We start from the raw sequence: 7,212 nt of genomic DNA, 5'->3' as shown, positions 1-7,212 counted from the left end.
AAATTACCATGGATTTCCATGATTTTTCATGGTATCATGTTTTTTCCTGACAGTTGGCAGTATCCTCTTCAGTAATGAAGACCAAAGCACTTATTCAATACCTCAGCCTCCACTCTCCTTCACAAGCAGATTTCCTTTCTGTTCTTTAACTGACCCATCCTTCTTTTGAGCAGTCTTTTACTATTTGTAAAAGACTTCTAGTTTCGCTTCGATGTTAGTCACTCATGTTATGGGCCAGGGTTTAGCGAACTCCAAAGTATATCATGGAGATCACCTGACCCACGACTTTTACTAGATTGTGGTATGGGGAGCACATGGCCCACTCTACAGGTGTGGTGCAGCAGAAATGTAAAAGTAATTTTTAAAGCAAAACAATGTTTATTCTATGAACTCAGTTAAGCTTTTTAAAACATACAGTGAACATCTTAGCACCCATCAATTCAAATACACCAGACCCCCCCCCCCAAAGAATATAACACTCCACGTAATCCTTAAACTTTCCTTTTACCATCCATAAGACAAAAGTCATTTTTACAGAAGCACATCAGGTTTAAATTCTCCACTGAAAGCAATTATCACTCTGAATTCACCAAATGATCTAGAGATAGTCTTTAGATGGCAGAGAGGTCAAAATTCCACCACTTTGGCTAGCTTCAGCTCCAACACTAAAACGAAATCAAAAAACACAGACATACCCAAGCATTTCCTCAAAGCGAAACTAAAAAGCAGAGCCAGAGCTCAGCTCCACCCACACTCTGACATCAGTGCAGCCACTTGAGCAGACAGACATTTTGTTAAAGTGACATTTCCATGACACCTCCCCCCAAGAAAAAAAAACCCATCAACTTCAAGATGGTTTCATTTATCACCTTTTCACTTTCCTTTAAGAAATGCAGACAGTAAATATACATTTTCGTTTAAAAAAACAACACACACAATCAGGCATAGTAACATAGTCCATTTCAGTTCAACTTCCTCCAACTGGAATCCTTCTCGATTGACAGTCTCTTTGGACAAGAAGGTCTCTGCACGATCCATCTATTTCTCTGTGCCTTGGCATGTCTCTTTAAGGTCAGATATGTTAGTTCAATCTAATCACAGAATCCCTTGTAATTCTCCAACACAGGAGCATTGGTTATCACAGCTTTCAGGCAGTCAAATGCCTGTTGAAAGTCTGCTGTTCACTGAAATTTTCGACGTTTCTTCAGCAAGCTCATCAGTAGAGCAACCACGCTGCAAAAGTTTGGCCCAAATGTTCGATTAAAGCCACTCATGCCAAGAAATCGCATTATTTCCCTTTGTGTCGAGGGTATCGGAAACTCCCCAATAACTTTTATTTTCACATCCCGTGGGACCATTCGACCCTGTCTGATTGTATGGCCAAGGAAAGTGACTTGGGCTTTTCCAAATTCACTTTTGGCTAGGTTTATCACCAAACCCGCCTCCTGAAGTCAATCAAATAGCTCCATCAGATATTTCAAATGTTCTGTCCATGTCAAATTACCAGATCGTCGATGTATACCGCACAATTAGGTAATCCTGAAACGACTTTGTTAGTTAACCGTTGAAATGCGGCTGGGGCGTTTTTCATGCCAAATGGCATAACTTTGAATCGGTATATGCCATCTGGAGTTACAAATGCTGAAATCTCCTTCGCCCTTTCGGATAAAGGTACCTGCCAGTAACCTCTGAGTAAATCCAATTTGGAAATACAAGCTGATTGTCCCACTTTCTCAATGCAATCGTCCAAACGTGGGATAGTATAAGAATCTGTTCTTGCAACGGCATTAACCTTTCTATAGTCCACACATAACCGTTAGGTACCATCAGGTTTTGGTACTATCACTCTGGGTGAGCTCCATTGCCTGCAACCCACTTCAATTATGCCATTTTTAAGCATACTTTCAATCTCTTTGTTAACCTGTGCCAATTTTAAAGGGTTAAGTCTACATGAATGTTGTTTAATTGGAACAGCATTTCACACATCTACATCATGTATAACCATTTTAGTGCTTCCCAACTTATCTCCACAAACTTGCTGATGTGATATCAATAACTCTTTCAGGTCAGTCCGTTTTTTCTCTGGAAGGTAACTCAACAATTTTAAGAACATCCTCATTTTCCAATTTAATTTGAGGTATGTTAAATTCACAGTCATCTAGATTTTGTTCATCACTTTGAGTTAAAATCATTAAAACCTCCTCCATTTGTTCTCCTTCCCTTTCAAAGTACCTTTTAAGCATTTCACATGACACACTTGGTGAGTTTTCCTTCTATCTGGTGTTTTTACCACATAATTCACCTCACTTAATTTCCTTTCAATCTGATAAGGTCCACAAAACCTTGCTTTTAAAGGTTCACCTACTACTGGCAACAATACGAAAACTTTATCTCCACAGACAAAATTACAAACTTTGGATTTCTTAGCTGCTACCCGTTTCATCACATGTTGTGCAACTTTTAAATGCTGTCTAGCCAATTCCCCTGCTCTATTTAATCGTTCCCTAAAGTTTGACACGTAATCCAATAATGTAAGTTCCGATTTCTCACTCAACAATTTTTCCTTCATCAATTTAAGTGGTCCTCTTACCTCATGACCAAAAATTAGTTCAAAAGGACTGAATTTGGTTGACTCATTAGGTGCATCCCTAATTGCAAACAGTACGAATGGAATTCCTTTATCCCAATCCTCTGGATAATCTTGACAATAAGCCCTCAACATTGTCTTTAATGTCTGATGCCACCTTTCTAATGCTTCCTGTGATTCTGGATGGTACGCAGTTGATTTAAATTGTTTTATTCCTAAGCTATCCATGACTTCTTTGAATAATTTTGAGGTAAAATTTGATCCTTGATCTGATTGTATTTCTGTGGGTAGTCCATATCTAGTAAAGAATTTAAGTAACTCCTCCACAATCTTTTTAGTTGTAATATTAAGTACTGGAATGGCCTCTGGAAACCGAGTAGACACATCCATTATAGTCAAAAGATATCGATTCCCACTTTTGTTTTAGGAAGCGGTCCCATGCAATCAATTAGGACCCTTGTAAAAGGTTCCTCAAATGCTGGAATGGGTATTAAGGGTGTTGGCTTTATCACTGCTTGAGGTTTGCCTATCACTTGACATGTGTGACATGATTGATAACATTTAACTCCATCTTTATGTAGTCCAGACCAACAAAAATGTTTATGAACCTTACAATTGTCATAAGCTTCAGTTTGCTGTCTCATTTTGGCCTGCATTTCTTTATGTGCGCAGGAAGATTCAGCTTTGGATTCTTTGCCATCCACCCTCCCAAGTAATGTAACTCCTTGTGATGTGAACGGTTTCTGTTCTGAACGCTATGTGCAGTTCAACTACTGTTTTGCCTTCAATTTTTTGATTCCAATCCACTGGGGTCGGAGCGCTTCCAACTTCTCCAGTTAATTATTTATGCTTGATTGTACTTTGTCCTTTTCCATAACTTTCATAAACCTGATGATGCGGCAAAATGCTCTACCTTTGAGACATACCCCACTTCATTCCCCAGAGCCCCAGCATAACTTCCTTCCTTATTGGGCCAGGGCATAAAGGAAGTCTTCTTTTATATATTTTTCCTCTTTGGCCTTTACTGTGCCAATCCATATTAGGATAATGGAAGTCCCACATTAATCAATAATCACTAGTCTTGCATCTTTCTGTAATCTGCCTGTATGGTTGCTCCTCTATGTCCTCCTATTATTTGGTGGCCATAGCATACATTCAGAAGCATAGCACTGTATTGTTTCTGAATTATAACCAGAGACATGGGGCAAGATTCTCTGGCCTCCCTGCAGTGTGTTTCTTGATGGTGAGAGGCAGCCCACATTGGCAGAAGGATCTCTGGCTCTGTCGCTGTCAATGGAATTTCTCATCAAATCCACACCATGCCGGCAGAAACCCACGACGGGATGCACCGGTGGTGGAACTGGAAGATCCCACCAGTGTGAACAGCCGGAAGATCTTGCCCGTTACCTTTGGCCGCTCAGCCACATCAGCCCCATCCAATGCCATAACAGTTTATTTGATCAATACCAGCATCCCCTCTACATTTCCTTCTCTACCTTTCCTGAATAATCTGCTGCCAGGAAATTCCAAGTTCTCAGTCCCCTCTTACTTTAAGCCAGGTCTCTGTTCTTACCACCACATCACAGTCTGATGTGGAACCTTGTATCTGTCACTCATCTACCTCATTCATCAGGATTTACGTGTGTGCAATCCAAATCCATCTGTTGTCCAGAAAAACAGCCACTCTGGAACCTGTCAGGTTCAAGTAAGTAAAACACTTTCATTTGAGCATGCCCGGGAGAACCCCCAAGTCTTCCAGGGGAAAGTTAGAATTCTTACTTCCAAGTATGACTGCTGGACCATTTGTTAATGACTGCACAATCTTGTTGAATTGCTACTAATAGCTAGACGATCTTGTTAAGAGTCGTTAATGGCTGGGTTATTTTAATATATCCTTGGCCTACTGAGTTTATTTGACCGATACAAGTGAAAAAACACATAAAAGCAGATATTACATGATCTTTTGGCTTGAACCCCTCCACCCTGTCTAGAATTGAATTCCCTTTAGTGTTTAAACAGGCTGTGGACAGTTCCAGAATGTCAAGTATCCCATCAAGAAGGTTGGTGGCAAGAAGATTGCAGGGGGTAACCTTTTGACAAAGCCAGAAAGTTTGTCGAAACTCAGCAGGAAGGGAGGAGCTGGACCCGGTCTTGTCTAGGGCTGCTCATCACGGTGGAAACTCTGACTGAGGTGATGGCACAGGAATTTGAAAACAGTTTGCGAAGCATTTTGAAGAGCATGGCAGGGTGATGCTGGAAACCCTTATGACGTAGCATAAGCTGCTTCCTTGATGTGCACTCTGACAAAGGAAGGTTCAGACTTGGAGATAGCTTTAACATGTTTATTAAACTATTAACAATTCTCCGACTTGGATTCGACTCTCCCGTTACTCCTGCTATAGCTACTCAGACTGACGAACCAGTCTGCTGCAATCCACGTGGTGGGTGTGATGTTCAATCAACTCTGTGTCTATACTCACTGAGTGTCTCCACTGGAAAGAGGAAGATCATGTGTGCTGTGTCCTTTTTATATGGGTTGGTGTAATGTCCTCCTGTGGTGGTGTGACCTCTGTGTGTATCGTGAATGCCCATTTTGTGTCCTATCTTACTGACCTATTGGTTGAATGTCTGTGTGTCAGGTCTCTGGTGCTCCCTCTAGTGTCTAGCTAGTCTACGTGTATTTACATTAACCTCTTGTGTATTTACAGTGATGCAGATCACCACACTTAGCCCGATCCAGAAGAAGCTGGAGAAAACCTCGGAGGCGGTGAAAGAACATGGAGAGGTGCTGAATGGTGTGGAGGCGGCCTTGTTGCAGCATGGGGATTGAATCACCTCGTTGGAAGCTGAGATGTTGCTCGTGGAGGAGAGGAACAAGATTCTGAGGGCAAAGGTGGATGACTTGGAGAACAGATTGAGGAGACAGAACCTCAGAATCGTGGGGTTGCCGGAGGGGGTGGAGGGCCCGAAGCCGACTGAGTACTTTTCTCAGATATTTGCCAAGCTTTTGGAGGGGGGGGGGTTGTCCTCTTCCAGAGTTGGACAGGGCCCACCGAGTACTCAGGCGGAAGCCTCAGGCGAATAAGCCATCGTGGGCGGTGATTATTGGATTCCATAGCTTCCAGGATAAGGAATGGTTTCTACAATGGACCAAAGTGAATCGGGGCTCATAATGAGAAGGAAGCATTATCAGGGATATACCAAGGTGTTGGAGCATAGTTGGCGAACAGGCATGTGACTTTTAAGAAGGCAAAGTCAATGCTATTCAGAAGTGGAGTCAGGTTTTGAGTGGTACACCCGGCGAGGCTGAGAGTGACTTTTTGATCGAAGGGTCATTTTTTTCAATACTTCGGAAGAGGCGGAAGCTTTTGTTCAAGGACCACTCACATGGACTTGATTAAATGGATTGGATTAGCACTTTAATGGGAACGATTGGGAGGGGTTTGTTTGAGAGGTGTTCCAGTTTGCGGCTGTTGGATATTTGGGATTGAGGGGGTTGCAGTTGTTGGTGGGTAGTGATCAGCACAATGGAATGGGGAATATATGGTCAATTGAGCAAGTTTACGTAGGTTTTGATTGCTCATCCATTGCCAGAGGTGTTATTTTTCTTTGCTCTTTGAGCATATATCCTGGATGGGGGGGTTACCTTTGCTAGCTGTAAAGTTTCAGCTGGGGAATGGGAATGGGGGGGGGGGGGGGGGGGGGGGGGGGAGTTGTTTTTCTCCAAAACTTTTTTCAGGGTTCTGGGTGGAGGGAGATCTCTCTGGGATTAAAGGCTTGGAAGTGTGTCTTCCTAAGGATGGGGTTGATGGCTTTCTAGGGTACATCTTGGCCTTAGGCCGGGCGGAGGCGGCAACCTTTATCTTTGGGAATTGGTCACAGTCAGTGGGTCGGCGGGTGGAGGGGGGTGGTCGAGAGTTGATAATTTTTTTTTCTTCAAAGGATGGGATTTGTAAATGGCATTTTGTTTGTATGGATTTGTTTAGTTTGTGTTTTATAAAATGAAAAGTTTAATAAAAATATATTTTAAAAAATTAATATATATTGTGTATATGTTTTAATACCAATCCTAACTGTCCCACTTCACCATCCTACCTGCTTTGCATTTGCCTTCTGTCTGATCCCTTCCATTTCTGAACTATGCTATACCTTAGTGCTATTTGCTGCCCTCAGTTCTCTGCACTCCTGGGTTCTCCTCTCGAACATGTCAGCCTGGTGCCCATCCCTATATACTCAAGACTGTTAATTTGTTAATTCTTGTTTCAAAAGGGTATTATTTTTAGGAACATTTTATAAGAAGTAAATGAATTGTGTTTTTTTTAAATTACTCTTTATGGGCACCATTCACTATTCAACTCATTCAACGGGCTCAGTCCAAAGATGTGCAGGTTAGGTGGATTGGCCATGATAAATTGTCATTAGTGTCCAAAATTGCCCTTAGTGTTGGGTGGGGTTACTGGGTTATGGGGATAGGGTGGAGGTGTTGACCTTGGTAGGGTGCTCTTTCCAAGAGCCGGTGCAGACTCGATGGGCCGAATGGCCTCCTTCTGCACTGTAATTTATATGATATATAATTATATGATATGTGACCTGCTCTAGATCCTGGCTTATCTGCCAACATCCCG

The sequence above is a fragment of the Scyliorhinus canicula genome, chromosome 15 (genome assembly GCF_902713615.1).
Source record: "Scyliorhinus canicula chromosome 15, sScyCan1.1, whole genome shotgun sequence".
NCBI lineage: Eukaryota > Metazoa > Chordata > Chondrichthyes > Carcharhiniformes > Scyliorhinidae > Scyliorhinus > Scyliorhinus canicula.
The sequence above is the reverse complement of the archived record's forward strand: the minus strand, read 5'-3'. Positions refer to the sequence as shown.